This window comes from Elgaria multicarinata, chromosome 20 (assembly GCF_023053635.1).
Source record: "Elgaria multicarinata webbii isolate HBS135686 ecotype San Diego chromosome 20, rElgMul1.1.pri, whole genome shotgun sequence".
Classification (NCBI taxonomy): Eukaryota; Metazoa; Chordata; class Lepidosauria; order Squamata; family Anguidae; genus Elgaria; species Elgaria multicarinata.
In genome coordinates, this window is record NC_086190.1 from 8515933 (window position 1) to 8533693 (window position 17761).

The following is a 17761-nucleotide window of genomic DNA, read 5'->3' on the forward strand; positions in this document are numbered from 1 at the left end:
AGGGATCCGTTCCTCTGAAGATGAAGAAATATCCTCTCGGAATGAGGATTCACAGAGCCTGGTTCAGCTTCTAGTAATGGAATATTTGATCATTGTGTGTCTGGTGTGAAGGGTGTGGAGGACACCTGCTGCCTAGATAGCTTTGTAGATACTGCTCAGGCAGTCAGTGGTCATGCTGCATGTTGGTACAAAGAGCACGGGGAAATGGAGTCACGAGGTCCTGAAACCCCATTTAGGTTGCTAGGTAGGAGGTTAAAAGGTAGCACTATCAGCTCTCTCTGAAATGCTTACCATTATTATTATTATTATTATTACATCATTTATATCCCACCTTTTTTCCTCTTAAGGAACCCAAGGTGGTGTACATAATCTTCCTCTCCATTTTATCCTCACAACAACAACCCTGTGAGGTAGGTTGGGCTGAGAGTCTGTGACTGGCCCAAAGTCACCCAGTGGGTTTCCATGGCCGAGTGGGGACTAGAATCCGTGTCTCCCAACTCCCAGTCCAACACTCTAGCCACTACACCACACTGGTTTTGCCCAGGCGCTAGTGTGCAGTGTAACTGTTCATTGTAAGTGTGTAAAGTGATGCAAATTATTATTATTATTATTATTATTATTATTATTATTATTTATTTATTTATATAGCACCATCAATGTACATGGTGCTGTACAGAGTAAAACAGTAAATAGCAAGACTCTGCCGCATAGGCTTACAATCTAATAAAATCATAGTAAAACAATAAGGAGGGGAAGAGAATGCACCAAACAGGCACAGGGTAGGGTAAGCAGGCACAGGGTAGGGTAAAACTAACAGTATAAAGTCTGCACAACATCAAGTTTTAAAAGCTTTAGGAAAAAGAAAAGTTTTTAGTTGAGCTTTAAAAGCTGCGATTGAAGTTGTAGTTCTCAAATGTTCTGGAAGAGCGTTCCAGGCATAAGGGGCAGCAGAAGAAAATGGACGAAGCTGAGCAAGGGAAGTAGAGGCCCTTGGGCAGGCGAGAAACATGGCATCAGAGGAGCGAAGAGCACGAGCGGGGCAATAGTGTGAGATGAGAGAGGAGAGATAGGAAGGAGCTAGACAGTGAAAAGCTTTGAATGTTAACAGGAGAAGTTTATAGTGGATTCTGAAGTGAATTGGAAGCCAATGAAGAGATTTCAGAAGCGGAGTAACATGGTCAGAGCGGCAAGCCAAGAAGATGATCTTTGCGGCAGAATGGTGAACAGAAACCAACGGACTGATGTGAGAGGAAGGAAGGCCAGAGAGAAATACCATTGAATGGTCTCATCGTCTACACTCTGAAAAGAAAATGATTAATTGCCCGGTGCACTCTTATACACGTCGACGCTGCGGTAACCTCCACTGAGTTCCACGGAGCAAGCGGATGGAGGCAGCCCGACGCTCCCCCACCCTTTTAGAGCATTCGAGCTCAGGGATGCCAACTTGGTATCTGAGCTATCAGTAACTGACCAAAAAGATCTTGGGGTTGTGGGGGACAACCCAATGAAAATGTCGACCCAGTTTGCGGTTGCTGTGAAAAAGTCAAACTCCATGTTATGCATAATTAGGAAAGGAACTGAAAATAAAACTGCCAATATTATACTGCCCCTAAATAAATGTATTGTGTAACCAAACTTGGAATACTGTGCACAGTTCTCATCACTGCACCAAAACAAGGATACAGTAGAGTTGGAAAAGGTGCAGAAAGGGACAACTAAAATGGTCACGAGGCTGGAGCAATTCACCTATAAAGAAAAGTTACAATGTCTGGGACTGTTCCGCTTAGAAAAAAGGGGAGTAAGGGGAGACCATGGTGCATGGTATGGAGAAAATTAATAGGGAGACATATTTTTTTCCCCTCTGGTCATATTAGAACCTGGGGTCATCCCATGAAGTTGATTGGTGGGAGATTCATGACAGATAAAAGGCAGGACTTCTTCCACTGCACATAGTTAAACTATAGAACTAGAATTTGGAACTTCACTCCAACACACTAACCACTACACCACACTGGCTCTCATCACAGGTATAGGCCTGGTTCAGATGACACACTCAGATTTGTGGTTAGCTTAATCATGTTCAGCTGTAGTTAATGCTAACCACATGCGGAATGCTTGCAGACAACACTTATAACCCTTTTGTGAGTTAAAAAGTGGTTAGTGGAGTGCCTGAATCCTCCAACTGATGCACCCTGTATCCCAGCAGCCCTTGCGCTAGGAGCCCTGGCAGTTACGGACATCATCTTAGAGCAAGCACCAATGAAATCAGCAATTACATGCATGCATCACCCCGTTTAGTGAGCGGTTCCTTTGCTTTCTGCATCACCACGCCTGCTAGACCTCTACAGTCATCACAGAGGAGGCGGAAGCCTTCCGGGATGGCTGCGCTAGCTGCGTCATCAGGTAGCGCCGCCACAGTAATCAGAACCTGAGGGGTGTAATGGCGCTTCAACGAGGTAGGAGAAACGGATGCTTCTTATGGGGAAATTGCAAGCGGGGATTTAAAAAGCTCTGCTTTAAGCATGCTCTGCTAAGAAGAGCAGAAATCGCTCCAAAAAACTAATGCGAAACACGAAACGGCAGCCGATCGGCAATCCAGAGCAGCCATAGAGCCCTGTAGGATTTTGACCTCAGCTACTAAAATGACTTGGCCATCTTTGCATCTTGATGGTGGGAGAGTTGGGAGGACACCATTTTCTGTTCTGCCTCAGGCAATAAGACCTCTTGGGCTGGGCTGGTGCATAAAAGTTCTTAGTCCTACATCTAAAATATATATATATATATATATACAATGTGTGAAGTCGGCTGAACGTGAGACATAGCTCAAACTGGACTGAGAGGGCTTGGGGAACAGCAAGCATTGACCAGAGGAGCTACCCACAACTCCACATGGAACTATACCATGTGGGGGAAACAGAAGAGAGAGATAATCATTCTTTCAGAGACCCTACCTCCTTCATTGCATAGCAGGCTTCCCTGGTGGGGTTTCTGGCAGAGATGGCTCCAGGTTTGAGAAGCAGCTGCGCTAGGGTGACCATATGAAAAGGAGGACAGGGCTCCTGTATCTTTAACAGTTGTATTGAAAAGGGAATTTCAGCAGGTGTCATTTGTATGTATGGGGAACCTGGTGAAATTCCCTCTTCATCACAACAGTTAAAGCTGCCCTCTTTTAAATCTGGTCACTCTAGTATGGCTCCTGCAGCTTTAACTGTTGTGATGAAGAGGGAATTTCACCAGGTTCTCCATATACACAAATGACACCTGCTGAAATTCCCTTTTCTATGCAACTGTTAAAGATACAGGAGCCCTGTCCTCCTTTTCATAGGGTCACCCTAAGCTGCGCATACTGCCCTCTGGGAATGTCATGATCCCAGCTTCAAGCTCGGAGGAGGAGGAAGAGGAAAAGCTGGCCAGGCCAAGGCTGTGGTGCCACTGGCTGAGCCTGACATTAATGGTTGGGAGCCTGTTAGGCAGGAGTCAACGGAAGGGGAGCCCACAGAAATATAGCCAGGAGCTCAGGAGTGCCTTTGCCTGAGCCCAAGGAGCCAAGGGCCTCTCACACTACTGCACCCCTTCCAGTGGGGCAGGGAGTGTGCCAGGCAGGAGACCTTCAGCTGGGTAAGGAGGTTGGCAGTCTTGGGGGAAGGGGCAGGAGGCAATTCAAGGATGAGCAGAGGAGGCTAGAGGGAGACTCCGTTGTCCAGGCAAGATCTGGAAGCACACTCAAGCCAGAAGGGATCCATGGGCTGTGCGGAGCAGGGTAGTCCACTACCAAGGCTTGGGGCAACAGTACCGCCCTTTCTGCCCCCTACTCTACAGCCTTGAGTGCCTCATAGCAAAGGATACAGGACAGGAGGAAATTCCCAGATTTCTCTGGTGTAGCCAAACAGTTGGGATGATATCAGCATGCTTGCAGAGAGGGTGGGAAAGGTGGGCACACTGAAGTTTGCAGAATTAAAAAAATATATGTTTGAAAAAAGAACCCCAAGGGGCAACGCCTTCCCCAAAAAACAGTCCAATGAGGGCTGATCATGGATTGTTGAGTGTCCATTAGAAAAAGGGAAAGGGGGGAGGGGGACCCACCCAGGATTGAAATCTCCTGCTTGAGCCTTTAACTGTTAAGAGTCTAACAGTGTGAAGTACCCGGGAGGAGGCAGGGCTGTGCAACTAGAATGTTGAACAGGGCAGAAGCACCCCTGCTAGGAGGCGAGGAGGAGGTGGGGCTGAAAGATTCTGTTGACCATGCTGTTCAACTGTGTTCAGGGATAGTCAGATCCTCTTATGGACAGACCCGTTTTAGTGAGTTAAAGTGGGACTGAGCATAAATCAGTTTTGGTTCGGATTAACTCCCCTTCCCCACCCCACCCCACTCTATTTTCAGTAGCTCATGACATAATTTGGTGCAATTGCTGTGCATTCATTCTTCGCAGAAAGTTCTGAAGCTTCTTGAACTTCAGAAATCAGACCCAATTAGCCCACGTTAGGCACAAGCCAAGCACTAAAGCCACAGGGAAGAAGATTACCTCGTGCACACCCGTTCCCCTTTCATGGCATCCAATTGTGCAGATGGATTAGGTTAATTAGTGTTTCCTGCATTCACCCTTCCAAAACACCAAAAGTCATAAAAGGGGATGGGAGATGGGTTAAGCAATCCGGCTCAGAGGGGCTAATTATGGGAAGTGGCAAAGTTTACATGCCTTTGAGTTCCCATTAAAATAGTTTTGTATTGTTTAGTCCCATGTTGTACCCTGATGCTTTTGAATTAAGCCTTTTACAGAACATTGCTATTGTTCTATTGGTATCTTCTCAAACTGGAGGGGAGGGTAACAAGCAGGGTACTGCAGGGCTCAGGGCTTTTCAACATTTTTATTAATGACTTGGACGAGGAGGTGCAGGGAACGCATATCAAATTTGCAGGTGACACAAAATTGAGTGGGATAGCTAATACCCCGGAAGACAGAAGCAAACTTCAAAGTGATCTTGATAGGCTGGAGTGCTGGGCTGAAAATAACAGGATGAAATTTAATAGGCATAAATGCCAAGTTCTACACTGAGGAAATAGAAACCAAATGCACAGCTACAAGATGGGGGATACTTGGCTCAGCGATACTACAAGCAAGAAGGATCTTGGAATTGTTGTAGATCATAAGCTGAATATGAACCAACAGTGTCATGATGTCCACTGTCTGGACATCAGGAAAAACTTCCTGTTAGAGCAGTACGACAATGGAACCCATTACCTAGGGAGGTTGTGGGCTCTCCCACCCTAGAGGCCTTCAAGAGGCAGCTGGAGAGCCCCTTCCAACTCTACTATTCTATGATTCTAATTTGCATTTTATTTTGTTTCATTAGCACTCTGAAAAGCCTAGTCCTGGCTTCTCTGTTATTTGATTGTGTGATTGTATTTTATGAATTCTGTATTTTCATTGTTTAAAATGGTTCAATTTACAAAGAACCCAGGCTACTGGGTCACTTGGGGTGGAACCTTGTGCATGTTTAGAGACTTTTTTCTGTCTAAACATGCATAGGATGGCACCCTTAGAAATCTAACAAACAAGCACATCAGCATTATTATCCACAAATTGCAAGTGAAGAAGTTGAGGCTGAGAGAAAACACCAAAGTTCGCCAGACAATTTCACAGCAGAAATCCAAGCTCCCGCTTTATGCTCTCAGCTACTACACCGGTAGCAGAGCAGCCCCATGTTCCTTTGGAGCACCAAAGTTCATCTTGATGCAGAGAAGGCTTTTCACTTATCTGCACTTGTTCCAGAGAACAGAATGGGGAGTACAGATGTGGTTGAAGGTTTGATAAAAGACATTCTATTTGTTTAAAGGAACTTCTTCTAAAACTTTTCGTTGGACAACAAAGTAATTTGTGCAATCCTACTAAAGTGGTCTCACCATTTTGAGTTACCTGGCTGAGGTCCAGGAGGTTTAAAATCCAGACACAGAGTTCTTTCTTTCTGCCTTTTCTGTTTCATAAGATATTTCTATCTGAATGGGCCATCAAGTAGCCTCTGTCTGATATTAAAAGGGAAATGTACCAACAGTGAAAATGACTTAACTGTTCGCAGGAGCAATAACAATCAACTGATTTATGTTCAGCATTAGCAGGAAGCGCCCACACTTCACTGGTGCTAGGAGTGGGAGCATTTAACAAATCTTTCTGCAGGTTGGGAAACAGGAAGAGAACCAAGTTTCAGCTTCTACTTCATCTGTACTTCTTAATGAAATTCCTGCCTCTTGCGCATGCTGCTGCAGCAAAATAGGGCAATGCAATTATTAGAAGGTTTGTTTGTTTGTTAAACAGAGTTAAAAGTGGTTTGAGAGGTGGCACTTGCCATGGCATACATATACTTTTCCTTTGTTATACAGTCTCCAAACCTGCAGAACAAGTCTATGGCAGAACAAGTCCTATTTCATAGCAGCAAGGAGAGGTTCTGTGGGTGTCTTGGTTCGTTCCCCAAGTTCCCCAGGGTGGCAGGGCAAATGGAATGTAAGATAGGTGTTAAATATCTATCTCTCCTTCCCCTGTAATGGCTCTTCGCCCTCCATCACCATATCTCCCTCTATCCTGCACAACTTGTGTTGTCGCCTCCTTTCCATTATACATTATGCATCTACAATATGCCTACTGTAATCACAATAGCAAATTAACAAAAATACGAGAATACACAATTAACAGGGAAATTAACAGTTAATTAGCTCAATTGGACAACTGGTTATAAATTGGCGGATCCGATAAATGGGCTAATCCAATATCACCTTACTCACACTAAGGTGAAGCTGTATAGCCAACTTGATGGTAGTTACATACATACTCCATTCAACCAATCAATCATACACATCCAACTAGTACAGTCACCTAAAAAAGAAAAAAAAGAAAGTTTGTGGTAATAGCCAGTCACTGGTCATAAAAAGGACATCAGGCTAGCTAATCCACTAGCAGTATAAAAGCAGCTAGATTCATACACACTCCATGGGCCCTTCCACACGTCGTCCCCAGAGCACATCTATTTGACCCCAGTGCACTCTGAGGACGATCGTGAAACTTCCCTGTAAAAGAAACGACGAAAAGACGTCCTCCGCACCGGCACCGGTGCCGCCGCTACCCAGCTTCCTGCTTCCCACCCGGGACGATAGCTCGGCAGAAGAAGGCGGAGGAGAGAGCGGAAGAAGCTCTCTCTCCCAACGTCTCCAAAAAAAGCTCTCCGAGCCGGCCGGCTTGGAGAGCTTTTTTTGGAGACGTTGGGAGAGAGAGCTTCTTCCGCTCTCTCCTCCGCCTTCTTCCGCTGAGCTATCGTCCCGGGCGGGAAGCAGGAAGCTGGGTAGCGGCGCCGGCAGCGCCGGCGCGGAGGACGTCTTTTCGTCATTTCTTTTACAGGGAAGTTTCACGATCGTCCTCAGAGTGCACTGGGGTCGAATAGATGCGCTCTGGGGACGACGTGTGGAAGGGCCCCATCTCTCACATAGAATCTCACATACATTCCTCCCCTCTGTCTCTCACCCAGAGGGTAACCCACTTCAAACCATCACAGGCTCTCACCCTGAGCAGAAGAAGCAAGCAAACAAACAGGGAGGAAAGGAGCAAAAGAAGAAAACAAAAATGGAAGACGCCCTCGTTGCATTCCGAAGGGGCAAACCAAAGGGGTGTGCCCCCTTCAGGCAGCCCACTACCCCGCAACAAAGCCACAGATATTTGTCTCTGGGCCTGAGATTGTCCAATGCCCAAGAGGTCGCAAGGCGAGCTGGCAATCACTTTGCCTCTTAGCTCCACGCCACTTAGACTGGGTTCGGGTGATGCAATAGTCAACGGTTGATTAAATAGTCCACCATTAACTATTGTGTAGGGTGACCAACTGTCAGGATTTCCCCGGATTTGTCCTGGTTTTTGTTCTTTCCATGGTGTCAGGGGGGATTTTCTATCATTTTCAATAATGTCCTGGAATGACACACCTTCCCCTTTAAGGCTGCCATTAGCATGGCAGGAGGGAGTGACATGCTTTCTGGAGGCACATCATTCCCCCACCCCGAGCTCCAGTTGAGGTCTTAAAGGGGAAAGTGGGTCATGCGTGGACATTATAGAAAAGGCCCCCATTGGAGTGGATGGTGGTGGTGCAGAATGAAATCCTTTCCCCTCCTCCACTCCAATCGGGTTCTTTAAGGTGGCGGGGGAAGAACGTACTTTCTGCAGGACTCAGAAAGCTGCTTCCCCCCACACACACTAGGTGTCCTCTTTTTTGGTTTCCCAAATATGGTCACCCTACTATTGTGTTGTTTGTCGAGCCTTTTTCACACAACGGTTGGTGATTTCCTTGAAATAACCAGTGCAAATAATCAATGGTGCGCAGAGATGACAGTCTGCAAAACCATTGATTTGTTGGCTATTCCACATGCCTACAGAGTCACAAGGCAAGAGCAGCTGAAACCTCTGTCGCTCTTGCCCAGTGGGGCTATACAGCTGTCCTGGGAAGTGCACATGCTGTCCCTGGGTGGGCTGCTGCACTTGGTGGCGCCCCACGTGCTTCCAAGGACATGCACATCCCTTTGCCCTGCCCCGCCCTGTGATGCATCTGGATGTCATCTTGAGGGGATGGAAGGAGCTCTTTGCATCCCCTCAAGTCGATATCCAAATGGATTGCAGGGGCATGCGTGAAGGACGTCTCCCATGGCTTGACGTGTAACATCAAACCACTGGAGATATCCTTCCTCCAATATCGAGGCAGGGTGCCGAAGGATTTCCTGCTGCTGTCAAGCAGCAGGAGATGCATGGCGTCCCACCCTTTTTTGCCTCAAAATGGTGGTGAACGGGGACGGGGGACACTACCATCACCTGCCGCTTGAGAGCAGTGGGAGATGGTAGCATCCCAAACCTGGCCCATTCGCCACCACCTTGAGGCAAACAAGGTGTGGCATCTTCCTCCCCCATGCCTTGGTTGCCCTTTGTGGACATCGTGTGCACAGAGAAGGACACTGCCAAAAGAGCTGAAGAGCTCTTCTGATAGCGTCCTTCTCCGCACGCTCCATATCCACAAATGCCTGCATGGCAGAGGAGGATGGTTGGCGGCGGCTCTCCTGCATCTTTCTCCCCCCTCCCCACCAAATGGCAATGCTGGTTTCCCACTTTCCATATAGGGACACTGCAGAGAAAGATGCAGGAGAGCCACCCAGCTCTTCAGTTCTTTCTCCATGGTGTCCTGCTATGGAAATAATAATAATAATAATAATATTTATTTGTTACCTTGGGGGTGGAGGGGGAGAGCAATAGTTAAGCCTGTGTTAATAGTCTACTCCATGGATGACTATTAGCATGTTGTATTGGGGGTACAGGGTTGACTATTGTGTCGTCCGAACACGGCCATAGTTTTCCTGCATCCCCCGACCTCTACCCAATCCTCAGCTTCCCCTCAAAGCTGCTTGCAATTAAATTCCAACCAAATGGCCAACTTCCCCTTTCCTACATAGAAACTGTAAACATTCCAACAGTGTTGTCTTAGGAATGTTCATGAACATTTCAATATAGATAGTGTAATGAAGAAAAGAAAGGCCTAGGCACACCCCTGGACTTTACTAAACGCAGCAAATGCTATTATGGAGCGTACTATTCTGTTGTGTAAAGGGAAGTGATACTGTTTCTCCAGGCTTTTGTACAGCTGGATTGCTGAAGGTATGTACATCTGAATACCAGATGCTAAGGACAAATGGACACCCATCAACTCCACATCCTGCTTGTGGGTTTCCTAGAAGTATCTAGCCACTAGGCTTTCAAGAAGAAAGTCATGGCCAGGGGGAGACCAACCTGGCTCCATACATTTGCCAGAGAAGGAACAGCTGCAGGGAGCTTGTTTGACCCTTTTATTTTTGCCAGAAAGAACATGTAAGAAGTCTGAAACTTTAAAAATGGGGGAGCTGTGGGCAAGGAGGGTGCATTTTCCACATTTTTTAAAAGGTAAAATGCCTACTCAGGAGTAAGAACATAGAGTTAAATGGGACCTCTCTCCCTCCCCCTTCACGGTTGAGGAGAGTACCACCCCACCCTCCACTTTTGTTAGCGAGACCGCTCTTAGACACACACACGCCCCCAACAAAGAACAAGATGCTTGGACAGAATGCAACAACAGCAATACACAGGAGGCAGGAGCTGGAGCGTGTTCAGAAGAGGGCAACCAGAATGATCAGAGGTCTAGAAACAAAGCCCTATGCAGAGAGACTGAAAGAACTGGGCCTGTTTAGCCTGGAGAAGAGAAGATTGAGGGGAGACATGACAGCACTCTTCGAATACTTAAAAGGTTGTCACACAGAGGAGGGCCAGGATCTCTTCTCAATCCTCCCAGAGTGCAGGACACGGAATAACGGGCTCAAGTTACAGGAAGCCAGATTCCGGCTGGACATCAGGAAAAACTTCCTGACTGTTAGAGCAGTGCGACAATGGAATCAGCTACCTAGGGAGGTTGTGGGCTCTCCCACACTAGAGGCCTTCAAGAGGCAGCTGGACAACCATCTGTCAGGGATGCTTTAGGGTGGATTCCTGCATTGAGCGGGGGGTTGGACTCGATGGCCTTGTAGGCCCCTTCCAACTCTGCTATTCTATGATTCTATGATTTATTTCATAGGGAGGGAAAATAATCCAGACTTTCCCTGCTCCAAAAAGAAACGAAACATGGAGGGGAAGAGGCAAAATGAGTGCAGAACGTGGACGACGTCATGCTGCAAAACCACATACCAGGCATGGCAAGTGTGCAATAAACCACTGGTGTGATGGAGCTCATAGTCTTAATCTCTGAACCCACTTCCTATCCGGAATCCATAAATTCTACAAGAAAAGTACCTAGACTCTTTGGAGCAGATTAACTGGAACCTCTTATCCTGGAAACAATTGACACAGCCTTGAACCTCCATGATGAAATGATGGCTTTAGATCTGGGCGGGGAGCACCAACCGCTGTGCTGGTATCGCCGGCCAAACTCCTAAAGATGCCAGCACCTGCTTTGGATGTTGTTCATGCTTTCTGACCCATGACCATTTTAATTGCAAGGAAGCCCATCACACCATGAAGCCCAAAGCACAGGTGACGTGGCTGGGGGGCGGGGGAGGCAGGGAGGGAATAAAGTCTGATCCAGAGGCAGTTTTGATAGCTATTAACCATCAGGGGGGATGGTGGATGCTACCCCCTTTACTACCAGGTGATTGTTGCAATCCCCGCTGGCTTTCCTGGACCAAACTCTAGTCACCCTGTTGGCATTTTAAAACTGCTGGAGCACACTTCCCTGAACTCTTGCGTTCTCTCGCACATTCTGCTGGCTGTCTTTGCGAGGATGATGGCTGGGACTCTGGTCCATCTGACATAAAGGTAATCTTTCAGTTTTGCGATCACGCTGGGGAGGCACTGTGGCCTGCAAGACAGAGATTTTTGTCCCCCAAAAGGACTTGGGAATGTTCTGCTCTGTCCTTTGGAATAGTGTTTCTTGCCTTGCAACCCTGTACATCTTAACTCAGAAGCAAGTCCCACTGTGCTTAATGGTGCCAACTTCCACAAACTGTGCTTAGGATTGGTGCAGACTTGCGTTCTGCTGCTCTCAAGGACAGGACTAAAGCCAATGGGTGGAAATGGCAGGGAAGCAGATTTCAGCTAAACGTTAGAAGAAACGTCCTCATGGCAAATGCTGTTTGACAGTGGAACAGCCGGAGTCCGGCAGTAGTGGCTCTCCTTCACTGGAGGTACTTAAATGGAGGCTGGACGGGCATCTGCCAGGGATGCACTTGCTCAGGGGTAGGGAACCTGGTGCCCTCCAGATGTTTTGGATGACAACACCCCATCATCCCTTACCATTGGCCAAATTGGCTGATGGGAGTTGTCGTTCAAAACATCTGGAGGGCACCTGGTTTCCTACCCCTGAGCAAGTGCACCCCTGACAGATGCCCGTCCGGCCTCCACTTAAGTACCTCCAGTGAAGGAGAGCCACTATTGCCAGCTAGTTGCATTCTATTATTTATTTATTTATTTATTTATTTAGCGCCATCAATGTACATGGTGCTGTACAGAGTAAAACAGTAAATAGCAAGACCCTGCCGCATAGGCTTACATTCTAATAAAATCATAATAAAACAATAAGGAGGGGAAGAGAATGCACCAAACAGGCACAGAGTATGGTAAAACTAGCAGTATAACGTCAGAACAAAATCAAGTTTAAAAAGCTTTAGGAAGAAGAAAAGTTTTTAGCTGAGCATTAAAAGCTGCGATTGAACTTGTAGTTCTCAAATGTTCTGGAAGAGCGTTCCAGGCGTAAGGGGCAGCCGAAGAAAATGGACGAAGCCGAGCAAGGGAAGTAGAGACCCTTGGGCAGGTGAGAAACATGGCATCAGAGGAGCGAAGAGCATGAGCGGGGCAACAGTGTGAGATGAGAGAGGAGAGATAGGAAGGAGCTAGACAGTGAAAAGCTTTGTAGGTCAACAGGAGACGTTTATATTGGATTCTGATTATATTGGATTCTGAAGTGAATTGGAAGCCAATGAAGAGATTTCAGAAGTGGAGTAACATGGTCAGAGCAGCGAGCCAAGAAGATGATCTTAGCAGCAGAGTGGTGAACAGAAACCAACGGACTGATGTGAGAAGAAGGAAGGCCAGTGAGAAGAAGGTTGCAAAATTCTGCATTGCTGATGCTGCATTGAGCTGGCAGTTGGACCAGACAGCCTCCAAAACCCCTTCCAGCTCTGTACATCTGTTTGTGACCCTATGACTGCAGCCTTAACAAGAAACATCCCTGAGTAGATTTGGGGTTCAGTTTAGAATCCACTTGAACTTTCTTTGGCTATTACAGTCTATGTAGGTTTATATTTTATCATCCATATTGTTTCTTCTTTTCATCTTCTTATGCGCTTTACAGAGGTGAACTTTCTGTTCTCTGATGAGAAAACTAAAATCATGAGAATTACATCTTGTAAAGTAGGCTATCGCCATCATCATCTCCATGTTGGATATGGGAAACGGAGGATGAGAGAATAAGAAAAAGTCCTGTTGGATCAGACCAAAGGGCAATTTGGTCCAGCATCTTCTTTCCCATCATTTGAGATGCTTCGGGGAAGCCCATATGATGAGCAAGAAGTCCCTGCCCTGTCCCCATCCTATGTCCCCAACCATTGGCATTCAGTGGTAAACTTCCTCTGAACATGGAGGTTCATTAAGCAAGGGTGACCCTATGAAAAGGAGGACCGGGCTCCTGTATCTTTAACAGTTGCATAGAAAAGGGAATTTCAGCAGGTGTCATTTGTATATATGGAGAACCTGGTGAAATTCCCTCTTCATCACAACAGATAAAGCTGCAGGAGCTATACTAGAGTGACCAGATTTAAAAGAGGGCAGCTTTAACGGTTGTGATGAAGAGGGAATTTCACCAGGTTCCCCATATGTACAAATGACACCTGCTGAAATTCTCTTTTCAATACAACTGTTAAAGATACAGGAGCCCTGTCCTCCTTCTCATATGGTCACCCTAATTAAGCCATGATGGCTCTTAATAGCTGTGAAGGAAAGTTGGGGTCCACCTAACCTTCCTGCGAGGTAGGCTCTGGACCAATTGTCCGATTACCCAGGCTGCCACCTCCCTAGCCCCACACCAAGACAGTATTATCCAGCCTCTCAGAGAATAACCACATGCAACAAGCTAGGGATTGAAGCAGTTTTATTACTAGACACTAGACCTAACAGAGAAGGCTCCAACCAGTCACACTGAGCACGCAGACAAAGGAATGCACGGGAAGTAGGGAGGGAGGATTAAGGAAAGAGGTTTTTGAGGTAATTTTAGCAGCAACTAAACCTTAGACCACCATAAATCACGCCTCGAAGCCGACTGCTCCTCCCTGGAGCGTCCAGGCACTAAAACACACACACACAAATTCTAAAACCGAGTAGTGACCCAGCTTGCTGGGGATCTCCCACTCTACATGCATGTAGTTCCAGGGAAGATGGCTGGCCCCTGCTTGCCCACTCCTTTATCTCTGTCTGGAGCTGTTGGTACTATGACCCGTCCCGGCCAATCCCAAGCCCCCTTGGGCCTCCGACTCCCCCTCTCTTTAGGATGCCCCCCCTTCCCACCAGGCCGTTTTCCCCACAGCTGAAATACATCAACACTCAGTTAGCACGACCTTGGGCTAGGCTGATAACTCCCCAGGTGTTGTTTTCAGAGGAGTGCTCAGCTGAGCAAACTAAGATGGTCCTTGGCCACAGCTAGACCTAAGGTTTATCCTGGGATCATCCAGGGTTCACCCCTGCCTGAGCACTGGATCCCCTGTGTGTCACCTAGATGAACAGGTTTGACCCCTGGACGATCCAGGGATAAACCTTAGGTCTAGCTATGGCCCTTGAGAGCTGTTCTCATGATCATCCCCCTCCCTCCCTTTTAGGAGGCCTGAACAAGACCGCAGCCATTTTGACCGGTCTTCACAATAGCCACTGATTGACTTTATTCATAGAGGAAAAATGTCCAACCCACTTTTCGCAAGGCTGGTGGTCAAGGACTGAAAAAAGGAAAAGAATTAAGACATTGGGGGATGGGGGGAAACCGTTCACAGATCCTCCACGTTGCTCGACCCTTGCTGTTTGAGTAACCACAAGCTGCCAGTTTTCCATGGTCTCCTGCCGCTCCAAGTGGGAGAGGGCCTTGCAACGGGTGCTTTGCCAAGGACCCCCTTCTACTTCAGTGCCCAAGGGCCTTTCGGGCACCCTGGCAGCTGCCTAAAGATGCTACGTGCCGCTGCCCTACCCCCAATGCAACTCAAACCTTCACCAAAAGAAACAGAACAAGGACCTCCTTCCCCTCAGTGGCTCTTTTGTCCTTCTCACCCTTTAAACAAACCCTTGAGCTGTTTTTCCTCATACCTCCACTGGTCTAAGCCAAACAGCTTAATTGGTTGTCTTTTTTGCAGCTATTTTTTTTTTAATCCATCAAAATTCCTTTAAACCACATAAGCCGAAGTCCTGGAGTTTTCTTCATGGTGCTCCTTTGCAGTTCTCAGTATGTAATTTTTAATTGCTTCTAGCTTAATTATTTTTTAGGGAAAGTTTCCTTTTTTATTGCAGCCAAGCTGGCAGCCCAGAGATGCTAATTTGGCCAAGTCCCAAGCCCACAGATTCTTAGGGTGACCATATGGAAAGGAGGACCAGGTTCCTGTATTTTTAACAGTTGTCTAGAAAAGGGAATTTCCTTTGTATAGGGTGACCACATTTTGGAAACCAAAAGGGAGGACAACATGGCCGCCCCCAAAGGTGCGTGCCCACCAACATGCCCAGCCCCAAGGGGGCGTGCCCACCCAAACATGGCCTTGGTCACATGTCTGATTTCACAGCACACAATTAAGATTAACCTGTTCTACATAACATCTTAATGTTAAAATCACTGGAATAAAGAACAAGTGAGACATTCAATGTATCTGAAATTAACTTCACTCATTCCTGTTTTTGTAGCTTTTGCTGTACTTTGAAGCTTTTGCTATACTCTGTGTGATACAGTCTCCCCTTCCCTCAAATATCTTTTCTGACTGCAGGTCCTTTACTGGATGACCATAGTCTCACCTTTCCTAACATTTAACACTTTCCCCATCACCTTTCTAATATCCATACACATTCAGCATTCTGCTACCAATGAACAAATAAAGCTGTTGTACAGAAAAATCTAGTACAATAAACCAGCAACCAAGCATTCAGAAAGAGTATAAACTACTATTCCCCTGAAAACATTAGCCATGGAACAAAATGGACTAAAGGCTAGCACCTCTTAGCTTGTTTCAACTTCAACCAGACATAACAGTCAAAAGCAACCAAGAAAAACACACCTACCTCATTGACATAGCAATACCTACTGACAAAATTATTGAAGGAAGAGGAGAAGAGAGAGAAATATACACCACTGGCTATGGAAGTTAAAGGTTATGGCAACAGGAAAAAGTTACAATTATGCTGTTAGTCACATCAGCCACAAGCATCAGATCATTTTTTTCCTACAGAAACCCTTCAGAAATTAGGCCTACCAAAATATATGCACACCAACATCCAGAAAGCAGTCATACTTAAACATGTTCAATAGTCAAGAAATTTCTGAATCAGTAAAAGATATTATGACTTAGCAAAGCCCATCATGTTCATCGAGAAAAACCACCACAAGCAAGAAATGAGAGATAGATGATGATGATGATAATAGTCAACCCTGTTAAATTTTTAAAAGGTTTTTTTAAGAAGGATGAACAATTATCAGCCATTGTCACAAAATATATGTCATGCCAATTATTATCAAGCAAATTGGAAAGGAAGGTCTATGGGTCTCAAATGCATTAATAGGAATATCACCTCCAAATCATCTCAACTCACAAAAAACTACAGCCCCCCCCACTACAAACATGCCCATGCATCCATTCATAGTAAAACAACCAGGCATCCCATTCAGACATGAATATACTCACACACTGCCAGCACACGTGCACGCGCACACACACACACACTTAGGGTCACGCATTCCAAAACACATGCACGCACACATCCATTCATCCATACACATTCTCTCTCTCTCTCTCTCTCTCACACACACACACACTTAGGGTCACACACTCCAAAACACACCCACACCCACATCCATTCATCCATACTCTCTCTCTCTCTCTCTCTCTCTCTCTCTCTCTCTCTCTCTCTCTCACACACACACACACACACACACACACTTAGGGTCACACACTCCAAAACACACCCACACACAAATCCATTCATCCATACTCTCTCTCTCTCTCTCTCTCTCTCTCTCACACACACACACACACACACACACACACACACACTTAGGGTCACACACTCCAAAACACACACACACACACACATCCATTCATCCATACTCTCTCTCTCTCTCTCTCTCTCTCTCTCTCTCTCTCTCTCACACACACACACACACACACACACACACACTTAGGGTCACACACTCCAAAACACACTCACGCATACATCCATTCACCCATACTCTCTCTCTCTCTCTCACACACACACACACACACCTCAGTCTTACCCCCTACTTGCTTCTTCTTGTTGTTTCTTGCTGCTGCTGTTCTTCTCCTCCTCCTCCTCCTCCTCCTCCACTGGCGTTCGGTGCTTGGAGGGGAGCTGGAGGACAGAACTAGCCACCCCTAGCCCCCCGCCCCCCGGCAAGCTAGATCAGCCCTGAGGGGAGGCAGGGGCTGAGAGATGCCTTCCAGGGACTTCCGGGATGGCGTCCTCCAGCTCCTCCCCTCAGGGCCGATTGCAGCCTTCTGCTGCAGGACGTGATGGCATCAGTGCAGCAGAAGGGATAGATCGACCCTGGGGGGAGAAGCTGGAGGACGTCATCCCGGAAGTCCTAGGACAGCGTCTCCCAGCTCTTCCCAGCAGGGCCGATTGCAGCTCCGTCTTCACTCCCTGTTCACAAGCGGCTAGGCCAAGCCCAGCCGCTCATGGCAGGGAACGAACTAAGCCCCACCCCCTACCTCATGTCACCCTCATACTGACAGAGGGCGACGCGAGGCAGCGGACGGGGCTCCGTCTTCGCTCCCCATCACAAGTGGCTGGGGCTGGCCCAGCCGCTCATGGCAGGGAGTGAACTGAGCCCCGCCCACTGCCTTGCGTCGTGGGGTGTCTCCCAGCTCTTCCCCTCCAGGGCCAATTGCAGCTCCGTCTTCGCTCCCCATCACAAGCGGCAGGGCCAAGCCCAGCTGCTCGTGGCAAGGAACAAACTAAGCCCCGCCCCTGCC

The 17761-nt window shown here is 47.1% G+C and overlaps 1 protein-coding gene across 1 annotated transcript in view; it reads right to left on the reverse strand.

The window, feature by feature from the left end:
• CDC42 (cell division cycle 42) overlaps positions 1–17104 on the reverse strand; it is a 130412-nt gene extending 113308 nt beyond the window's left edge. Inside the window, exon 1 of the mRNA XM_063145330.1 lies at positions 17087–17104. The gene's annotated coding sequence lies outside the window, so the exon portion shown is untranslated. The remainder of the gene's footprint in view (positions 1–17086) is intronic.
• Between the last annotated feature and the right edge of the window lie 657 nt (positions 17105–17761).